Genomic DNA, 23,505 nt, shown 5'->3' on the forward strand with positions numbered 1-23,505 from the left:
AACTCAGAGCGAACAAACTCGGGGTTGCCTCAAAACCAGCTACCTGAAACAGGCCTCAGGTCACTCAAAAAAGGGAAGAACTCACAAACCCCTGATCTTGGAGTAGCCTAATGTTAAAACGCCAGTATGGGCTTTTCGGCTAAACAGTGTGGTGGCAATTGACACAGTGACATGGTGATGGTCAGACACTGCTCAGACACTGATACTGCTCTTAAAAAAATGTCCCCTATCCGGTTTTCTAACATAAATACGGTCTAGCCTTGCCCCTGATAACATGTTTCTATTTGTTTTTAACCAGGTGTACTGCCTTGAACCAGGAAACTCCTCTCTCCACACATCTACAAGGCCATGATAGGCTCCCAAAGCTCTCAGCTCATTGGCTGATTTAGGATGAGGCGTGGTCCAGTGTGGAATTAAAATCCCCGCTTAGAATAAGTACCTTTTCTGGGGGGCAGCTTTTCAATGCGTTTGACAGCGCTTTAAAGAAAACACATCTCTCCTGGCCTTCGCACGGAGCGTAGATGTTGAAAAATTAAAAAGCCATTCCATCTAAGGAGGCATCAACCCTTTGTAGACATCCTGCTTTAATGCTCACATGAGACATACCTTGCCAAGGTAGACCAGGGGAGAGAGTAGCTACTCCAGCACTAACACTAGAGCCATGACTCAAGAACACTGGTCCCTTCCATTCCAATTCCCACTGTGGCTTATTATCTTGGTCGGAGTGACACTCTTGTAAAAAAACAACAGAGGAATGTTTGAGGTTAATATAGTCCAGTAATGCCACTCTTTTCTTTGCATTTATACAGCCATTGATATTAAGAGTCCCAAGAAAAATGGTGGCCATAAAGATGGTAAGAAAAGCCAACACTAACAAAAAGTTAAGAACACCCATTAGGAAGTACCGTGGATTTAAACCGACTACTTAATTTAGCCCTTACTGTACTGCAGTTTCTTGATGCGGAAACGCTTCTGTATAGTAAGCTCAGTCATAGTGCCATTCCTTAAAGCAGCAGTAGAGGAGAGGAGAAACAGATTATAGTCAGGGAAGAAAAGATGCAAGGCTTATCTTACGCTAACCCTTTGTGTCGTCAAGGAATTTGTTGAGTCTGGTAATAGAGTATACATTTTGCTTACCCTTCCGAACAAACTTCTCCAGAGCATCCACAATTTCCCCCTCTACAGGCTGCTGCACATTCTCCATGGATGCTTCCTGGTATTGATTAAAATCGATTTCAGATTCATCTTCAGAAACCGCACCACTTCTCTCCAAAGAGCGCGTTCTGCACCCTGTTTTCGCCCCCGCCTGGCTCGCACTGCTCTTCGCTTTGCGTTGCTTTGCTGGTAGGCTGGCTGGTTTTGGCTGTTGTATACCCGCCTTTCGGTGCGCGTCCTCCTCAGCGTCGGCCTCCAGAGAAGCGGCGATCTCTGGGTCCTCATCAGCTACGATGGTTGGTGGCTGCTGAGGTGTTGGGGAAAACTGTTTGTCCTGCCACCTGAAAGACCTCTGTGCTCCAGCACTAAAAGGACCGGGTGGCTGGGAGTCCACATCAGGTCCCGATGGTGTTGGTGCGGGACCTGGTGTCTGTAAATATGCAACAGGTCCCGGTGGTGTTGTTGCAGGACCAGGTGTCTGTAAATCCGCAACAGGTCCCGGTGGTGTTGGCGCGAGACCGGGGGCCCTATTTTAACGGTCTGAAACACAAGTGAGAAACGCCAAGCGCAAGTAGCTTTGTGGGCGGTTCTATGGCGATGTCGCTATTTTACCGGCGTAAAAAATGACTCTTGCGACCAGCGCAAATCTAAGAAGGGTTGATCTGAAGTAGCCTAATTGCCCGTAGGTGTGGTTTGGGCGTAACGTGCAATAAACCAATGAGAGTGCCAGCTCCCATCCCCTTTAAGAGCCATGAGCGCATTTGAATCTGACGAGTTGATATCTTGACAGCGCGTCTCTGACAGCGATATTCCTCAAATAAATTTCGCCAAAGAAAACTTATGTGATATAACATATTGTGGCGAGCGGTGCGGGAAGGACGAGACGGGAGCCCAGGTTTAAACGGTGACGCAACTCTTGTGCCTCAGTACACCGCACGACCCCGAGAGCTGCCTTTATATAAACACACCCACAACACACAGCGCACCGCACACCCAACCAACAGACATGCAAGTCTCGGTAACGGTGGCGGCAACACTACACTCAATAAACAACACACAAACAACAAAGACCCCAAACCCGTTAACCCCACTTAACCTAAAAACAGAACAAGTTATCCAAAGGCAATAAAACCCCTTTTCCCCAAACATTCTGAATACCCAGACTCCCCGGGGGGTAGGAGTCGCCACACAGCCCCCACCTTAGGGGTCAGACGTCCCGACGACCCGAACACCCAATGCACAGTCCCGAGTGTTCAGGGGGCCGGCGCCGCCGCCTTGGCCCCTGCCAGTGGCAGCCCCATTGCGGTGCAGCGGTCCTCTGCTTTCCGCAGAGGACCGTGTGGGGGGTGTGGTCGGGGACAACCACTTTCGGGGCCCCCACCAGGTTCTGCTGTAGGGGGACTCTGGCCTTCCGACGGCCATGCCGGCGGCTGGGACGAGGGTGGGTGGCACGCTGCCCCGTCCACCCACAGTCCTCGACCAGCCCAAGCTGCCGACACTGCTGCGGCTCAAGGTCAGCCCTGTCGTGCCGCCACAGTGCACGGGAAGCCTCAGCCGTCTCGGTGGCGGGAAGGGTGGCCGTCCGGACCCGGCCCTTCCGCTGCCTGGACTTGACCTCCACTTTCTTTGTGCCGGGGGCGGCCGCTGCCCCAGCCGCGTCCACGGATGCACCATCACGGTGGCAGAGCTCCACCTCAGCCCGTTCCGCCTGGTCCAGAGCCGCATCGAGGGTCTGGGGCTCGGTGAGGCGGACATGCTGCCCAAGACTTTCCGGCTGCAGTCCCCGCAGGAAGGCGTGGAGCGCCAGGGCCTCCCGTGTAGCCGCGGAGAATTCCGGGTAGCCGCGTCGGGTCAAGAGCTGGACGTCAGCAGCGTAGACCCCCAGGCTCTCCTACTCCCTGCGGCGGTGAGAAGCCGGCAACTGCTTGCTCTTGTTGCGGGAGACACGGTCACCCAACCGCCTCTCCAGTGCTCGGATCAGGGCCTGAAGGTCTCGCTGGTCCACTTGGTCCAGGTCAAGCAGCATCCGTGCTGCCGTCCCCTCCAACGCCAGAGCAAGGTGGATAACCGCCTCCTCGGCACCCCAGCCGTTGTGCCACGCTGCAAGCCGGAACTGGGCCAGGTATGGTTCCAACTGCGTTACCCCGGAGAACTTCGGCAGCCTAACCGCTGTCCTGGGGCGGTGGGCAGCTGCCGGTCCTCCGGCCCTTCCGGTCGTGTCCACAGGGGGGCGCTGCGCTCCCATAGCGCAGGGTGCGTTGTTGTCGTGAAGAGGGCTCGATCGTGAAGCTCAAGTCCCTCTGCGCGTGCGCAAGCCACATCCCACTTCTGACACCAATGTGGTGTCGTACTCAAAACGGGCTAATTGTGACGTGTGGATCGAAGGAAACTTTCCGTACTCAACGGCAGCCATCTTAGCTACGTAGCGGAAGAGGTGGAGCCAGGCTGAGCCAAAGTCGGCGTATATTCCACATAGCCTGCATTAATAGAGTCATTTTGTAGTTTTTATAGTTGTTATAGCTTTTTATAGCTGCTAGGCGTAAAGAGTTCACCGTTCAAAGCGGGATATTTATTGCGGGGGAGGAGCCGCGGCGGCAGTCGTGATCGTAATTACCGGTTAGTGGACCACGGAGTACTCGATTTGGAACAGCACTCACATCTGAAAAATTAACGTACTCAAGTGAGTACGGATAGTACTTTCTTTAAGTGTACTCATGGAAGTACGGGTACTGGAACACGGTACAGGTTTAAACGGCGACGCAACTCTCGTGCTTCAGTACACCGCACAACCCCGAGAGCTGCCTTTATTTTAACACACCCACAACACACAGCGCACCGCACACCCAACCAACAGACATGCAAGTCTCGGTAACGGTGGCGGTGTCACGTTAAAATTGTACCGGGGGCGAAAATTGTACCGGCCTACGTCATCAGTTGTTTACATCTTGACAACCTGCCTGTCAACAAACGACGCGATCGTCTGTTGCCGGGCAGGTTGCAAAAAACATTCGGCTCATGTTTCCAAAAGACGAAATAATAGCTTTTAATAATCCACGTTCTTTGTGCCCCCGGCACAAAGAACGTGGAGGTCATGTCCAGGCAGTGGAAGGGCCGGGTCCGGACGGCCACCCTTCCCGCCACCGAGGCGGCTGAGGCTTCCCGTGCACTGTGGCGGCACGACAGGGCTGACCTTGAGCCGCAGCAGTGTCGGCAGCTTAGGCTGGTCGAGGACTGCGGGTGGACGGGGCAGCGTGCCACCAACCGACGTCTGGAAGGCCAGACGTCGGAGGGCGGCGGAGGATGGGGTGCCCGAACGGCGCTCCAGAGCCCCCCTACAGCAGAACCTGGTGGGGGCCCCGAAAGAGGTGGTTCCCGACCACTACACCCCCAGGTCCTCTGCGGACAGTTGGAGACGGGCATCCCAACCCGAGGGGAAGGCTGCACCGCAACGGGGCCACTACTGGCAGGGGCCAAGGCGGCGGCGCTGGCCCCCGGAACACTCGGGACTGTGCATTGGGTGTTGGGGTCGTCGGGACGTCTGACCCCTAAGGTGGGGGCTGTGTGGCGACTCCTACCCCCTGGGGATTCTGGGTAATGGGGTATTCATAATGTTGTTTGGGGAAAAGGGGTTAACGGGTTTGGGGTTCTTTATTGTTTGTGTGTTAATTGTGATGTGTAGTGTGATCGGGACCATTAGTGAGAGTGTTGTGTGTGTTGGTCAGGTGTGCCGTGTTTTCTGTTGTGTGTTTGAAAAAAGGCAGCTCTCGGGGTCGTGCGGTGTATTGAGGCACGAGAGTTGCGCCGCCATTTAAACCTGGGCTCCCGTCTCGTCCTTCCCGCCCTGCTCGCCACAATATGGACACATAAGACAATCAATATTCGGTATTTGTTATGGATTTATTGTACAAATTCCCTGAAAAGATGCACGTTCCAGGATGAATTGAAAAGCTCCCGTAAGGGCTGAGATGGCAGAGAACAGCTGATTTGGAACGGAGCAACAGCTGTTCGCTTTCACGGGGAAAAACGAAGGAACTTCAACCTACTTAGGCCCACTAATTAACGTTCAAAAGCTATTAAATCTTCAACAAAATATGCAGATACTGTCAAAATCGGTTCCAGGGAGTATATAAGGATTATTAATGTTGTTTTTGATGGTGTTTTTTTCTGGAACGAGTATTCGAATATTCGCTCGTAAAAACCAACGAGTATTCGAAGCCTGAAAAATGGCATTCGGGCCAGCCCTATGAAGATCATATTCGAACAATAAAAGTTGAAAACCACAGTTTGTGTTTTGGCTTGTTTTGCAAAACGGCGTTGGAAACACCAGGGTATTGGCTCGGGATATGTAGGCCTAATACTAATACACACAGGACAAAGAGCAGTGTTGGCAATTTAACACTTATCTTGACATCAACAAAGTTTACCAGACAAACAATGCCAGAAAAAAGGGGGTACGAAATGAAACGAGGTACTGCGCATCAGCCTTTTGAAGACGAGCAAGGGCTGCTGGTAGCATATGTTATGCTGCATTAAAAAAAGAAGAAAAATACAAGAAATGTGGGAGGAGTAGGGAAAAAACAGTTTTGCGGTTTTCGCGATTTTGCGAAAAATATTCATAGACGCAAATGGGCGTGGCCTAGGCCAAAAGATGCAGCAGACTCCAGTGCATCTGTGTGTACAAGTTTTCGGACTCTGAGAGGTTCGGTGTGGGAGTTATAGCCCCAAACGCGTATTCCTTGGTATAGCGCCACCTAGGGACCGGCGTGTCTGGATTTGGTTATCTGAGTAGCGGTGCCGGACCTGGATCTAGTCATGTAATTGGCGCGTGTGCACCATTTACGGTTTGGGCTGTAGTCCCACAAGTACGGGGGGAAGAATAATAATAATAATAATAGGAAAAATCCTTACAAAAACAATAGGGATCCAACCTGTTGGCTTGGACCCCTAATAAGCACCCAGAGGAGAATTGCATCTGCCAAATCCTGACAACCAGTAAACACTTGCGAAGGACCAATGTAGACTTCACTCGTTACAACATCATAAGAAAATTGTCCGTCAATAAAATCCCCTTCAGTTTAGGATAATCACACAGGTTATGCGAGAACATATTTATGTCAGGATAGGCCTACCGGGCTCAAAGTCGTCACATATCTCAATCAGACAAAACGAACTATGACCACATTGGCATAGCAATCGCACCGTGTGTAGCTGCTACTAGCTGCAATCTATATATACAATGCATACTAACTGGAGCACCAACCAGAATCAGATCACAATCGCTTAGGACCGTCGGTAACCTTTGGCCAGGTCATCACGATTCACGAGCAAACAGAACCAGCAGCAAAGTTTACGTAATTTCTTACCTTGTGTGGCCCTCCACATGCAGGCTAGTCTAGATGACGTATCCATATCGATATCCAGTGTCACAAACATGCTTTTTATAGGAAGCAAAAGGACCGGCTATTTTCTGAATAAAAATGTCAATTTTGTCTGTCTGTCTTGAAACTTCTCCAGTGCGTTCACACCAAACGCAACGGGACGACAAGATCCCATACAAAGTGAACGTATAGACGCGTATCGGGCAAATTATTTTGATTTGTCGCGCCACACTTTCGCCGTGCACAGGCGAGCGCTTTCACGAGGATTTGTGGCGCGACAAATTTAAACTTTGACACGAATTTCGCGTGATGACAGCCAATCAGCGTTCAACAGCGTGGCCACTGAGTGACATGTGTAACGTAACAGCCAATCAGCGTTCAACCGTCAAACTCAGCGCAGTGCAGTCCGGGGTGTACTGCAGCATGGAGGAGAAAGTGATTGTTGCCGTTTGCGACTCTCGGAGCTCTATATATAATAGTATTGTAGCGTTTGCGGTCCGACACTGCGGGGCTAAATAGCGGAATGAGGAGGACACAGAGTGGCTGGTGTTTAACCGGAGAACCAGGCTTTATTGACCTTCCCGTACAACTAACTAACGGGGTTGGAGGAGTGCCCAAAAACAACATAGCGAAACCGAAACCTGGCTGTTCCCGCCCCCTATCCCAACTGGCCTTCCCCCCACAAACTCCCCATAAATCCCCCCCATAGTCCTGCTGGGTCGCTACACGGCCCCCCCCCTCTAATTCCTCGTCCCTGAGGAAGATTATAGTCTTGAAAGCGACCCGGAAGTCGCCGTTCCCTCTGCGACCTCCTCACTCCACCATCCAACAGAGGAGTTCCCGTCGCTGCAGCCGTGTTCCTCGGCACCACAGCTCCAAGCCTGGGAGTCGTCACAGGGAAGGCGGGCTGCTGAGTCCCCCGGTATGGTGCCATCCTATCCCTGTGCAGCACGACTGTGCGGCCTCTGGGAGCCAGTCTGACTCTATACACAACCTCGCCAACTCTCTCAGCCACATAGCAGGGCCCAACCCATTTGCTGTCCAGCTTGGGGCAACGGCCTCTTACCCTCTTAGGTCCATACACCCAGGCGAGGTCCCCAGCCTGGAAGTCCTGCCCCTTACCGTGCATGTCATAGCATCGCTTCTGACGAACCCCTGCCTGCTGAGCCTGGTGTCTGGCGAATCCGTGGGCCGTTTCCAGGCGGTCCTGTAACTGCCTGGCATACTCCGGGCCAGCCATGGCATCCGGTGCATCGGGCGGACGTCCGTAGGCCAGCTCTGGCGGCGTTCTGAGCTCCCTGCCCAACATCAACAATGCAGGAGTACAGCCAGTGGACTCTTGGACTGCACTGCGGCACGCCATGAGGATGAGGGGTAGTTGCAGGTCCCAATCACTCTGATCCGGAGCGGTGGTGAGGGCTAATTGGGCGCCTAAGGTCCGCATGAAGCGCTCCACCAACCCGTCACTTTGAGGGTGAAGTGGGGTGGTTCTGGTCTTCCGGATGCTAAGTTGGCTACACATGGCGGTGAATACATGTGATTCAAAATTCCGCCCTTGATCAGAGTGGAGCTCCGAGGGTGTTCCAAAGCGGCTGAACATTCCTTGCACCAAGGCTTCGGCCACGGTTGTAGCTTCTTGGTCAGGTAGGGGGTATGCTTCCATCCACTTTGTGAAGTAGTCGATGGCGACCAGCACATACCGGTTCCCTCTGCTGGTACGGGGAAGTGGGCCCAACACATCGACTGCCACCCTGTCCATCGGTCCCCCGACACGGTGCTGCTGTAGAGGTGCACGGGACTGACCTTGGGGCCCTTTACGGGCGGTACAGGAGTCGCAGCGGCGACAGTAGTCCTCAACATCTCTCCTGCTCTGGCCCCAATAGAATGCCTGTCGTAGCCGTCTCAATGTCTTTGTCACCCCAAAGTGACCTACTCCGGGGGATCCGTGGTGTGCCTCCAGCACTTTGTCCCGGAGGTCCTTTGGCACGACCACCTGCCAGCGTGGCTCCCCAGTGGCTGGCTCACGCCAGCACCTCTTCAGAACTCCTTCCTGCAGCTCTACCCCAGGCCATTGGGACCACAGGCCTCTGACTGTGGCCGACTGGGCCACGACATCTTCCCAGGGCGGCCGGTTGTCTGTTTCCAGCCACCCCATGACTGTTTTAAGGTCAGGATCCACGGTTTGCAGTCCAGCCCAACCCCTAACATCCTCGGGTAATAGGGCTCGACAGATCACCTCCCCCGTCTGCAGGTTAGCTGCCTCCCGTTCTTCTTCCCGGTCACAGTGGTGACAGTCTGGGGCACACGGTCGGCGTGAGAGGCTGTCCGCATTTGTGTGACTCTCACCGGCTCTGTGTTGTATGGTGAACTGAAAGGCCTGGAGTTGTTCGATCCATCTGGCGACTTGTCCTTCAGGTTCTTTAAAGGACATGAGCCACTTCAAAGCAGCATGATCAGTGCGAATGGTGAATGGAAGACCGCAGAGGATGTGCTTGAAATGGTTCACTGCATCAATCACTGCCAACAGTTCCTTGCGCGTGACACAATAGTTCCTCTCCGACTTATCCAAGGTACGACTGTGGTAAACAACAACCCGCTCTCCGTCAGGGGTCAGCTGCGAGAGTACAGCGCCAAGGCCGGTGTTACTAGCGTCTGTATCAAGGATAAATGGCAACTCTGTGTTTGGTGCAACCAGCACTGGATCCTTACATAAGGCCTGCTTCAGCTCGTGAAAGGCTGCATTCTGTTGTGGCCCCCTTTCGTACGGTGTGTCTTTGCGCATTAAGGAGAACATGGGGGCAGCTACAGTAGAGAACCCAGCCACAAAGCGCCTGTAATAGGATGCGAGTCCTAAGAACGATCTCAGCTGGTGGATGTCAGTAGGGGTAGGCCAATCCCTGACGGCTGCTACCTTATCAGGCTCCGTCATGATGCCAGCCCCACTGATCCTGTGGCCCAAGAAGGAGACCTCTTGCCGTAGGAATCTGCACTTTCCCGGATGAAGCTTCAGTCCTGCACGCTTAATCCGCTCCAGTGCCTCCATCAGGCTCCCCAATGCCGAGTCAAAACATGGTCAATGGACAAGGACATCATCCAGGTAGACAAGGCAGCGTTCAGGGGGCATATCCACCAGGACCTTTTCCATCAGCCTTTCAAATGTGGCTGGGGCGTTGCATAGCCCAAATGGCATGGTGGTGAACTGCCACAAGCCACGTCCCGTGGTGAAGGCGGTCTTGGCTTTGTCCTCTGGGGCCATGGCCACCTGCCAATACCCACTCTGGAGGTCCAATGAGGAGAACCATGCTGAACCAGCCACGTGATCAAGGGACTCGTCTATCCGCGGCAGTGGGTAGGAGTCCTTCACAGTTCTGTCATTCAGTGGTCGGTAGTCGACGCAAAACCTTGAGCCTCCGTCCTTCTTAGGAACCATTACGACTGGTGACACCCATGGACTCTCTGATGGCTCAATAATGCCAGCGTCCCTGTTACGTCCCCCTGCTAGGGGAAGGGGTGGCAACATACAACCAGATGTGGTTGGTTTAACTGAAAGTGTTTATTTAGCCCAGTGCCAGTGATAATCAATTTAACAAACATAGGAGGCAAAACTACGAAAGGAAAAGGACCGTTGGGTGCTGTCCAAATCAAAGAAACGAATACAACCAAGAAGAAGCTCACAAAATACAAGGGTGGAACAGCACCCCTACGTCTAGTGTGTATAACAAAGTATAACTGCAAGTCCGTGTACGATAACCCTTAAACAAAACTCTGGCCCAGTTCCCGTGCAGCAAACTAGAGCCTCAATATAACAACGCTCGTTCCAAGACCCAACGTGGCAAGCTGCATCTCCGAAGCCAGCCGCCTTGAATGTTGAGCTCGGCTGTTCTTTATTCTCCCGGATCCTCGGCCCTCCGGTGCGGCAGCCAACCACGTCCAGGGAAAGGCGACATTCAAATTAACATAATTGACAGCCAATCACACGCGGGGCAAACACATGATCATTAGCATAACTGAGGATTGTAACTGAGGATTTTACCCATGAGGGCGGGGCGTCAATCCGCAGCCGTAACACCCCCCCTGATGCTTGTTAAACTTACGCGAAAAATAACAAACCGGATGGTCGACCCCCTCAGCATCTTCCTGCAACAGTACCGCACCAGCTCCGCCGGCGCTAGCATCCACCTCTAACCTAAAGGGTCTGGTGAGATCAGGAGCGGCGAGCACCGGGGTGTTGCTTAGGAGAGCCTTGGCGCTTTCAAAAGCCTGCTGGCACTCAGGGGTCCACACGAAGTCCACCTTTGGACTAAGCAGATTGGTCAGCGGATGTGTAACAGTCGAGAAGTTACGGCAGAAACTCCGGCAATAACCTGCCATGCCTAAGAACCTACGAAGGGCTCTCCTTGTTGGCGGAACGGGGCACTCCGTTATTGCCTGCACCTTTGCATCTACCGGGCGGACTTGGCCTTGACCAACCTGTCTCCCCAAGTAGGTGACGGTTCTTCGAAAGTGTCGAGGGACGGCGGAACGGTCGTAATGACGCATTTCGGGGCTGGCGGAGCGCACCGGCTCGGCGGCACTCTCACCGGGGAACACAGTAGAGACTCCCGTCCCATCTTCCATGCCAGCTTCCTCCAACAACACCGGCTTAAGCACACCATCAAACAGAGAACCATCGTACCCTTTTTTTGCTTCTGCACGGGTTTTCACACAAGTAGGGAACAACCCCGAAGGTGCCGGTGCTAGATCAATCTCTGTGCGGCACGGAAGATCCACTACTTCCCGTGCAGGAACCACTTTACCGCCAGCTATATCGTTACCCATTAAAAGTGTAACACCTTCAATTGGCAACGCGTGGCAGGCAGCAATCGGAAAGAAACCAGTTACTAGCTTTGTCTGTATGTGTACTCTGTGTACTGGCCGGGGGCGGTACCCCATCTCAATGCCACGCAACACAGAACCATGTCCACAAGCAGAACGGCCGGAAAACGGCAGCGCAGAGGCGAGAATGACCGATTGAGAACACGCAGTGTCTCTTAAGATCCTTACCAGGTGTTGATCAGCAGGCTCGCCTGTTAACGACACTAGCCCGTCGAATATGAAGGGTTTAAAACAATCGTCAACCGGTTTTCTATTACCAAGCCCATGGTTGGTGCACGGATCTGTTTTAATTAACCCAATGCCTTTAGACTGTGCCCCGCTAGAAGACGATTGTTGTTCCCTATGTTTTCTCGTAATACAGTTGGCTATGACGTGCCCAGGTTGGTGACAGTAAAAACATTCCCTGTCCTCCCTCCTTGGGCTTTGCGGCTCCCGCAAACTATTTTGTGAGGCCGGTCGATAACGCGGCTCCTCAACACTCTCCGATGAAAACACAACCTTGTGCGTTAAAACATACTCATCGGCTAACACCGCAGCAGAGGAAAGTGAACTAACCTTTTGTTCACTCAGGTACACCACGATCCTGTCAGGCAAACATTTCTTGAATTCCTCCAGTAATATTAACTCCCTCAAGGAATTAAAATCATTGGCCCTACACGTGGTGCTCCACTTGTCGAACAAGACCCCCTTCTCCCTGGCAAACTCAACGTAGTTCTGGGTCGGGGCCATTCTGTGATTCCGGAATTTTTGCCTGTACGCCTCAGGTACTAATTCATATGCTCGCAAGATGGCAGCTTTAACAGAGTCATATTTTAGGCTGTCCTCCAAGGAGAGTGCAGCGACAGCTTCCTGTGCTTTCCCATGAATTTTGCATTGTAACAGGAGGGGCCAGACCTCAGTCGGCCACTGCAGAGCGGAAGCAATGCGTTCGAATGCACTAAAATATGAATCGACCTCAGTTTCACGAAACGTGGGTACTAAAACAATCTGCTTGCCGATATCAAACGCTTTACCGAGCGCCGGAGTTGGTGACGAGGAGGTAGCCTCGGCAGATGCCCTCAGCGCATGCACCTCCCTCTGGGACTCGAGCTCGAGTCGTCTCAACTGGACCGCTTTGTCGGCTTCAATTTCCAGCTTCTTAATTTCCAGCTGGAACTGTGCTTGCCTATTCTCGGCCTTTTCCTGAGCTTCTAGTTGGAGGCGGGCAAGGCGGACTTTTAGCCGAGCAACATCCCTGGATCCAGTACCAGCAGAAGAGAGGGGATCATAGCGAGGCAGAGTATACGGAGTTTTGGTCAGCTCGTCTACCTCAATGTCCACTCCAAAGTCTGCTCGGGCACCGCCGTGAGGTTCAACCTCCACCTTTTGGCGACCCACCTCCTTAACCACGGTGCCATCCTCAGGCACAGCAGAGTCCGCTTGCGCTGGCAATACTACCAACGCCAACTCCACCAATTTGCTAATCACGATAGCTTTTAGGTCCCTTTTTAGTATTTGTCTAGAATAGAACAAACCGAAATAATCTGCTATCTGGGCCAAATCATCCTTCCGACAGCGGTCTAGTTGCCCAATCGAGGGACCGGCCAAGAAGGACTCCAAATCGAACAGCGACATTCCAATTGACTTACGTCCTACCACCAAGCTATGTGCAACTTTCAGTTCAGTTAAGGGATCCGTTTTAAAGAGATCCCGGACGAGCCCCCATTTATGTTACGTCCCCCTGCTAGGGGAAGGGGTGGCAACATACAACCAGATGTGGTTGGTTTAACTGAAAGCGTTTATTTAGCCCAGTGCCAGTGATAATCAATTTAACAAACATAGGAGGCAAAACTACAAAAGGAAAAGGACCGTTGGGTGCTGTCCAAATCAAAGAAACGAATACAACCAAGAAGAAGCTCACAAAATACAAGGGTGGAACAGCACCCCTACGTCTAGTGTGTATAACAAAGTATAACTGCAAGTCCGTGTACGATAACCCCTAAACAAAACTCTGGCCCAGTTCCCGTGCAGCAAACTAGAGCCTCAATATAACAACGCTCGTTCCAAGACCCAACGTGGCAAGCTGCATCTCCGAGGCCAGCCGCCTTGAATGTTGAGCTCGGCTGTTCTTTATCCTCCCGGATCCTCGGCCCTCCGGTGCGGCAGCCAACCACGTCCAGGGAAAGGCGACATTCAAATTAACATAATTGACAGCCAATCACACGCGGGGCAAACACATGATCATTAGCATAACTGAGGATTGTAACTGAGGATTTTACCCATGAGGGCGGGGCGTCAATCCGCAGCCGTAACAGTCCCTCATCTCTTGTATCATCTGCTCAGCAGCACCTTGGCGGGCTTTGGGCAATCGTCTGGGCCGCTGGCGGATTGGCTGGGCATCCCCTGTTTTAATAAAGTGTTGGACCAAATGTGTTTGGCCAACGTCGTTGGGGCCAGTGGCAAAACTGTGTCGATACTCATACAGGAGATTCCATAACCTATCCTGTTGCTCAGAGTTTAGGCCTTCCCGACTGTTCTCCCAGATGCCTCTGACAGTTTTACCGGCTGATGACTCTTCCCCAGAGATGGGGACCACATTTGCAATCCGTATGACAGCATGGGGCTGTTACTGGGCACATGCATCTGGTTCTGGGGGTATGAGGTTGTCAGACAGTGGAAGAGGGCTTTCTGCAAAAGGGGCCTCCCATTGTGGAGGACATGGTGGGTCCCCCTCTGCATCCCCGTTCTCACCAACCTTGTTGGCCATTTCGGGAGTGTGGAGATCATTCAGGAAGGGAATGGACGTCCCGTCTTTGAACGTGATGGTACGTGCTCCGAAGTCTAGTGAAATCCCTGCCGCACACAGAAAGTCCATTCCCAGCAAACAGTCCTCTTTTATTTCAGCGACCCAGACTGGTTGGCAGGCAGAGTAGGTCTCTATTTCGATCAGTGCCTCCCACCTCCCCAGCATGGGAGCCTTTCCCCCGGTAACTGTGGTGAGTTGAACATCGGTTGCTTGCGTTTGGGTTCCGGCAGGCACGAGGTCTGGGTGTAGGAGCGACGCAGATGATCCTGTATCCAGTAGGGCTTTGGTCCATTGGCCATTAACCAACACAGGCACTCTACAGCAGTCGGCGGTGAGTGCGTTATGGGGAAGAAGAGCATGGTTGACAGGGTGGTGAGGCACTTTTGCAACAGGTCGTGTGTCATTGTCTTTGGGGAGCGAAGGGTGGCTCGGGTCGCTCCCCTTTACACCGAGCCCTGAGCGTTTCCCGGCTCCTGTAGGGCAGAATCAGGCACTGTACAAAGACGCCATGGGTGACCTCTTTGGTGGCATTTCCAGCAGACTTGGTTCTGTTGGTCGTCCGGCGACATCGCTTTGCGTTCGTAGCCCGTTGGGTACGAGGTAGGTCCAGGAGGCTGAATGGCTTGGGTCTTAGGCCGTACAGAGACCTGTCTGTGTTGGTAGTCCAAGCCTTCTGTGAGTATGTCTTCCACTGCCAATGCTTTCTCTAGTGCTGCCTCCAAGGTCTGTGGGTCAGTGGGTCAGCGAGTCGGACTTGCTGGCGCAATGGGAGAGGTAAGAGGCCGCGAATGAAGGCTTCTTTAGTTAACACCAAGCACGTTGCGTCATCAAACTCAGGAAATCCCCTTTGTGCGAGGTAACGCAGCTCAGCCGCAAACACTCCTAATTTTTCTCCGGATTCCCGCACTCGTTCGTTGAACCTCTGCCTCATCACAACTGCAGGAGTGGTGTTCCCAAAACGGCTCTTTAAGGCCCTAAATATAGCTTGTGGATTTCCAAGGTCGGCTGTGGTCACATCCAACAGTACTCTTCTTGCCTCCCCTTCCAATGCTGAGACTAATTGAACAGCCTTTTCAGCCGGGGACCATTCATTGGCTGTCGCTAGCAGCTCAAACTGGGCGCAGTATGTTTCCCAAGATGTGAGGCCGTCATAACGTCCCAATTTTATGCGGCTGCCCATGGGGACGGGGTTTGGGCCTGGTTTTTGGAGAGTACCCAAGGCAGCAGTAAGTGCAGTAGTCAGAGCCGGAACCAGGTCAGCTAGTTGGTTAGCAACAGCCATGGAACTAACAGGGGCTACGATGGGGAGGCTACACCCGTCAAGCCTCCCCCTAGTAGCTGCCTCCGTACCTTCGCCGGACTGGGGGTTAGACTTGGAATATGGTTCGTCGAGGGGAACCTTAGCATTTCTGTCAAGAGCAACTGTTGCATAAGCATTGTTAGCTTTATTAGCATCAGCATGGTTCCCTGCTTCATGTGGGTTAATAACACCGCCTTGTGGTTCCCCCATCATGGACATTATGCTGCCTCTAGAGCTATTAAGAAAATGTCCAAAAGCACGCTCCATTGCCAGGCTCATTCTTTGCATGAAGTCATCTTCTATTTGAGCTGTACTGTCTTTTTGTAACTCTGGGATAGACCTTGGTTGGCCACCCACTTTACCTTGACGATCTTTCGGGGCGGTGACGTCATCGTCGTCTGTTTGGTTGAAGTCCGGTCTGCACGCATGTTTGTTTACCTCTCTCTCAACGGCGCGTGGCCCGGCCGTCGCGGTAACATGGAATGGGCTTTTCTTCACAAAATCGGGGACTTCAGTCAGCAAAGTGGCGAGTGGTGAGTTAGACCTTTCTTCCCTTCTCCTTACAGCTTGGCTTGCATTAGTTGGTTTTATCATTGGTGTGTCCGGCGGAGTGTATAGGTTAAAGAGGTCGGACCCTCCGATTCCTCCTTCAGCCATCTCGGTCCAACGGTAGCAGCTAGCGGTGGTAGTAGCTAGCGGTGGTAGTAGCTAGCGGTGGTAGCAGCTAGCAGTGGTAGCCCGCGCGTGTGAGGGAAATGGAGGCTTGGCTATCCCACTTCTTGACACCAGTGTAGCGTTTGCGGTCCGACACTGCGGGGCTAACTAGCGGAATGAGGAGGACACAGAGTGGCTGGTGTTTAACCGGAGAACCAGGCTTTATTGACCTTCCCGTACAACTAACTAACAGGGTTGGAGGAGTGCCCAAAAACAACATAGCGAAACCGAAACCTGGCTGTTCCCGCCCCCTATCCCAACTGGCCTATCAGGCTGAACTAGGGCAACTCCTTCCCCCCACAAACTCCCCATCAATCCCCCCCATAGTCCTGCTGGGTCGCTACAGTATATAATATAATATAATTGTATCCACAAGTTTCCAACGCCCCATGATGCTTAGCGCGAATTGTGGGCTCCACTTCCGGTTAGTAACCGGCGGTTACTACGAGATCGACGTAAACAATCACCAGCTGTCATTCATCAATTACAATGTGGGAACACAACCTCACCGAGTTAAAAAACGGCAACATAATTATTCCTTTGCCCTCTGCAGTTACTGCATGGGAAGACGAAGTTAAAAAATGGCCGAGGATAACGTACAGCAGCATTTTCTCTTACTTTATTGAGTCTGTGTCTTGCGATGGTAAGGCAATGATGAACCTAAAAAGCTCCGAAGCTTACCAGTATTTACACAGCGAGAAAGTCGGGCGAGTGTGGTTAAAGGAGGTCACAGAAGACCTAGTCTACTTGAAAGCTGATATAGAGCCAAGCCAGAGTCTCAATAACACCCATCTTAAGGCCTGGGTATTGGTATCAACGACAGGAGTGATACAGACAGCAGGCTGTTCGTGTATAGCAGGAGCAGGACGCTCCTGTAGTCATGCAGCAGCAATATTGTGGAAGGTATTGCAACACCACATATTATGTGCCATGACAAGAACTAAGATCTTTTGGTGAAATACATGATTTTGAGACACTAGCTCAAAGACTACTTAAGGTTGTATCAGGGATTCTAGGCCGAAACATAAATTATCACATTCATCGGATCTATCCTCACGATCCATTATCTAACCGCCCCATAAGCAGGCCATCAAAAAAACGCGTCTCTGCAGCCTATGCTCTGAGATCGTACACAAAAACATGGTACTAAAGCAACCACTCAAAACCGAAATAAATAGTATTCCAACCAATCACTGACCAGGGGTGGGTGTTGTGGTTTTTTTGCGCTGCGTTCATGATAGTTTTGCTGGATGCATGAAACACGGAAGGGAGGGGCGAGCTGGCTCTGTTTGTTTGGGATCTTGCTTCAAATACCAACAGAACGTCACCGGACGTCACCCAAACATCGCTGATGCAACCTTTAAGCATATAGGTCGGTTTCAGCATGTGATAATAAGAAAATGTTAAACCATTCCTTCTTGTAGGTTGAGAATGCAGTCAGGCAAGGTGTGACAGGGACAGCATGTACTGATGTGCAAAGGAAGTGGAATACTGGTGCAAAGAGGAATGTTGGTCTGGTAAAGGCAAAGCATATTAATTTTAGGCGCCACAGACGCCAGGACACATATCCCCATCCATCAAGGCCAGAACAAAACAATTCCACACCCTCTCCCCGACTCTTCAGTAACCATGAGGATTTCAAAACACACATCAACTCCTCAATCATGGCTCCACTCTATCAGCTTCAAAATCATGGTATTATCCAGCTTGCTTACAGAGCAGATGTAGAACCTAGCACAGGGCCAAACCAAGATTCAGAATTACAACTTGAGAACCATACTGATCATAGCACACATCTGACATGTAGGAAGTGTTCAGTGTTTTACCAATCATACATTGCTTTGTCCCCCAATCAAATATCCACATTGGAAATGGACACAAAGACCCAGAGTAGGTCACAGGTTTGGCATGACGCTAGGAGACTGCGTCTCACTGCAAGCACAGTGAAACGAGTCCCCAAACGACACACCACAGACCCCCAAAAGTTTCTCAATGAGCATGTGTACCCCACCTTCACCGGGAACACAGCCACGAAATATGGCTCTGACAATGAAGTCAGGGTCATCACACTCCTTGAGAGCAGAGGGCATGATGTGCACAACAAAGGACTTGTGGTGCATCCTGACCACCCCTGGTTGGCAGCCAGTCCAGATGGGATCCTTGATGGGACAAAACTTCTTGAGATCAAGTGCCCCTTCAAGAGTCTGATGTCTCTCGAAGAATTCCTCACCCGGCCAAACGGTGACATCAAAATCTTGGATGATGGAAAGTACCTCGTTTTGCCAAATGGAAGAGCTGGATACTACCTTCAGGTAAGCAGGGTTGTTTTTAATGGCAAGAAATACTAACTGCATTAGCCGATTACAAGAGATAAACAATATAATGTGAACTAATATTCATTATTTGGTGCCAATTTAATGTATTTTCTATTATTTTAGACACAGGTGGCTATGATGTGCCTTGGTCTACAGAGATGCACATTGGTTATCTGGACACAAAAGGAACATTTAGAATTGGAAATTCCATTTGACAAAGATTACACTGACAAACAAGTAGAGCAACTGGAACATTTTTATTTTCTACATATGCTTCCCAGGTTGGCTGATGATTTTGGAGAAAATAAACTACATCTCTGCCCCAAGTACCTCGAACAGTTTTGTAATTGGTGCACAATGGTTCAAATACATTTGAAGTATAAATAAAACTTTATATATATATATATATATATATATATATATATATATATATATATATGTATAAATAAATTGTTATTGTGTTACTATTTACATTTGTAGTATAAATAAAACTTCATATAATATATGTATAAATACATTTTTTGTGTTCTATTGTAAAAAGAAAAAAAGAATATGACATTAACTCCATTTCAACAATGTGATGAATGTGATTCAGAAGTGACCTTTTTCATCTTTGTATATATGTAATTATCTCTAGAATTATCCTGTCTATTTTTTCTAAATTTATAAAGTATCTACACTGTTCTCTGTATCCATCTTAATACTATGTATGAATCTGTGTGTGTATCTCTCTGCATCTATCTCTGTACAATATATATATATGCATCTATGTATGTATGTTTCTCTCTATAAATAAATGTGTATGTATAAAAAAAAAAAAAAAAAAAAATAGGAATAAATAAATGTAATTCATAAATATACAAGATGTTGTTTAATAATATGTAAGATATTAATTGCTGGAGATAAGCTCTCCTCTCAGATTTATGAGAGCTGCACAAATCTGAAGTATTTTATCAATTTTAGGAATTAAGCTTATTGGCACGGTTTGTGACAGGATCTTGAACACTTTGAGACGCCTTAAAGTTCCACATGAATGCGTACATTTGCTATCCGTCTCATCTGAGTCACTTGCTCATTGGTTAGCTGGCTGCGTTTGCGTGTAAACGCAGGTATGACTAGCCTTACCCTCCTCTCCTCAACAAGGTCTCTAATTGTGAACCCACGGTCCCCCATCACCACATCACCAGGACGTAAAAAATCAAGAAACCCTGAGTTCTGCGTAATATACCTGTCACTACACTTCCCACCAAAAGCCTCTGAAATAAACATCAGCATCCCTGATGGAGCAATGGCAACAAGGTACTTAACAGTGTTACTTGCATAGTAATGGCTGTAAGACTCTGAGCGCGAGTCTAAGTTTTTGGCTTTTTGCAGAACACTCTCTGTGCAGTCAATGATGCAAGTTAAATCAGAGAAATGTGGCAGAAAAACCTTTGGCATAGTTGCTTTTATAGTGTCACGGGGCAGCCATGGAATGAGGTCCCTGGTGTGCTCAGCAAGGATATCAACCCAATGCGTAAGTGTTTTACTGACCTGACTGGCGGATCTTTTAAAGCGCCTCGCTAAATCAGCTACAGCAAAGTTATGTCTGAGCTTCATGAGTGTTAACAAAACTTCATCTTGAGCTGGCATTGTTGATGACTGGCGCACAAAACCTTGTAGACAGGAGACAAGAGTGTTGAACACAAGTAGAGGAATCCCTGTGTACAGCAGACAGTCTTTATCACCTTTCAGTGTAACCTCTGCAATGGACAGTGAGATCTCAGGGGCAGGTGTGATGATCATGTCACATATAAGGATGGATCCTTTAGAGTAGGTATGGTCCTCCTCAGCTGGATCCATCCACAGTGTTTGGGCATCCTTGAAGGTTTGAGGCTGCTCGAACACCATCACAGCTTGGTCTGCAGGTAATAATAATATGGAGACATAGATGGAGATAATTGGATGAGGGTCTAAACATGCATTGGTGTACAGAATAGATCTAGACAAGGTTTTAACAGGACACTGACCTATGATCATTTCTAAATTAAGGATGAAAGTGAGGATACACCATTGACTTAACCAACGTAAATAGAGTGTACTGTATGCTACCGTAATGTTACATAAAAAAAATAATGCGTCGATATCAAATTTAGCATACCTGTTGTTGTTGCGACTTGACTGTCAACACTCATCCTGACGACTCTTCGGCGTTTCTTCTCAGGTGGCTTCTCATAACCCAGATAAAGCATTGGGTAAGGGTTTTCTTCCGTTGGCGCTTTGTCCACAAAATGAAACGAACAGACATAACAACATTTCGGTGGTTGTTTTAAGTTCAGGTTCTTCAGCCAATTTCTTTTAGCCTCTTCATCATTGGGCAGTCGATGGAAGCTGTACCATTTCGGGCACGAACACTCTGCTTTATTTTTCGGCTTGTGGTCAAAACACTCAGATTTCAACCAATTATTTAGTTTCGTCTGGTTGTTAGTACACCCTCGAACGGCACACGTTGTTCCCGAGCTTTTTAAAGACATCAGTTTATTCAGTGACAGAGCGAGTGATGTGAATAGCCTGCCAGCTGATCAGGTAAAAACACAGCTGTGGCGCGACGCGTAGTGGGCGACCGGAAGTGTGGCCCACAAACGTTTCCCCAGCAACCGCCCCAGGAAACTTGTGGATATATAATATCACGGCCAAAAGCTCTGTGTGCCTCCGGATGGCCGTAGCGCGGGGAGCTCATAGGGATTGGGCTTCTCGGGAGTCGGGGTTTGTTTACCGGCGTTACTATGGGTTCCTACGATGGCTCATTGCATTCACTCAATAATAAAAATTTCACCAGGTTATCTCATAATTATGAGATAATTATCTCGTAATTATGAGATAATTATCTCGTAATTATGAGATACTATCTCGTAATTATGAGATAGTAGATAGTAGTGACGCTTGCACAGAAGCATACGGCCGACATCTTTCTTTATTCTGGTTGGAAATAGTAACATAGTTACGCCATTAAATGCGTTTATGGAAACATTTTTAGCGGGAAATGTGCATTTTACTTTCATAATGTTCGCTCGGTGAATGTGAAGGATGTTTGGTTTGATAGTTATGACGAAGAGTGAACGCTCCGTTCACTTGCATGGACAGAGTCTGGTTGCTAAGCAACCTCAACGTCTTAGCGGACTATTTCTCTGCTGATCAACACTACGAATGCTGGAAACACACCAGACACACCATGTGAAGTTATTTAACCCGATTATTGTTATTTATATCCGAGATTATTTAATCTAACCCGATCCAAGCTCTATCATGCACCCAAACACGGCGGCGTTTGGGTTTCCTTCCTGGGACTCCTAAATCCAGCGCAGCCACAGGCGCGTAGCTGCGTACGTAGGACAATTTTTGACACAAAATGGTCAAGCAACATTTTAGCTGCGTGACATACGCACGTACATCTATATCACGAAAGCAACCCTCAGCAAGCCTGGGACTAGTGCAACTGCACGGTTGCCAGGTGAGACTGATGATGTCCAGCCCAAAAATGCTCAAAATCCACCTGGAAGCATCCAATCCCGCCCAATTTTAACTAAATTCTATTGCTTTCTATGGCCAGAAATCTGCAGAAAAACCCACCCAAATACCCTTTTTACCCATTTTTACCCGCAGACGGCCATCCTAAGCAGCTCAATTGGGTGGGAAACCGCCCAATCTGGCAACACTACTGATGGTCAGAACACCAGTTATCTCATAATTATGAGATAATTATCTCATAATTATGAGATAACCTGGTGAATTTTTTATTATTGAGTGAATGCAATGAGCCATCGTAGGTTCCGGTCTTGTGTGTTCCAACGGTTTATTAGGTAGGCCTATCTAAAGGCCTCCACACACCGGCGCCGCAGCGTCGTGTCAAAAAGTCTGCCCCCATTATTCCGGGTGTACTAGCACACACCGGCGCCGACTAGCCGCGCGGCAGCGTTCCGCGCCGCGCCGCCCAACTACTCTTCGAGACAATGTTCTATTCCCGAGCGTCGCCGCCCCTGAAAAAGCACTTTGTAAAAGCTGGTTTGTACATCCCGGGTCCCGAAGGGACCTCCATATCTACCCCTCACCACTGGATGTCGCCCTCTTTCGTTTGTGATAAACAATTACGAGAATGGACGATGAGAGACTGGTCGTCGAGGTGGAAAAATATGTCGAATTGTATGACCAAAGTTCCCGTCATTACAAAGACAACTCCAAAAAGGTCATTGCCTGGCGAGCCATAGCTCTGGAGATTGGATCTTCAGGTGAGAAATCAACAATGGTGGACTAAGTACCCAAACCATTAACCATAATGGGAAATAGACGAAATCAAGTCACATATAATCACACCATGTAGGTAGAAACCAGATTACTTGTAATATATATATTTTTATTTAAGGCAAGGCAACTTCATTCATATAGCACTTTTAATACATGAAGCAGACTCAAAGTGCTTCACATAGAAACATTCTCATACAATAAAATAGGTAAGTAAAAGAAAACACAGGCAAAGCTCAGAAATGCATTGTCATGTATTAACTGTCTCTCTGGTATCAGATCATGTATTACGTAACTGTCTCTCTGGATTTAAGGAAAAATAACATTAAGTGTCTCGAGCACTCAAATAAAATACACTGGCTACTGAATCCAGCACAGCAATAACATCACTGTATTTATCCCGAGGGATAAAAAAAAAGTATATATATATATATATGCAAAAGAGTATACCAGAGAGGGATAATAACTAGATTATAGGTCATCATATATGGCTGCACCATATGGTTCTGCCATTGCACACTTAGTGGCAAATTGAAATATTGGCGTGCCTCTCAGGATCTGCACGGAGCTCCTGGACCAGATTGTGGCATACCCCCTGTTCTTGTCTCTGTTCATTGATGGGGTGCACCCAAACCCTTCGTCTTCTCCTTGCCCGCCTACAGCGCAGGAGAAGAAGGGCAGCCCCCCTCTGTCTGGCAACAGTTA

The 23,505-nt window shown here is 49.6% G+C and overlaps 1 long non-coding RNA gene and 1 pseudogene across 1 annotated transcript; one reads left to right on the forward strand and one right to left on the reverse strand.

Annotated features, from left to right (window-relative positions):
* Positions 1-17,990: 17,990 nt before the first annotated feature.
* Positions 17,991-18,774, forward strand: LOC115546001 (uncharacterized). Its single transcript, XR_003977169.1, has 2 exons — positions 17,991-18,519; positions 18,646-18,774. It is a non-coding gene; the product is annotated as an uncharacterized LOC115546001 (long non-coding RNA).
* Positions 18,775-19,358: 584 nt separating this feature from the next.
* Positions 19,359-20,412, reverse strand: LOC115545036 (uncharacterized; annotated as a pseudogene).
* Positions 20,413-23,505: the final 3,093 nt, after the last annotated feature.

The sequence above is a fragment of the Gadus morhua genome, chromosome 6 (genome assembly GCF_902167405.1).
Source record: "Gadus morhua chromosome 6, gadMor3.0, whole genome shotgun sequence".
Lineage (NCBI taxonomy): Eukaryota > Metazoa > Chordata > Actinopteri > Gadiformes > Gadidae > Gadus > Gadus morhua.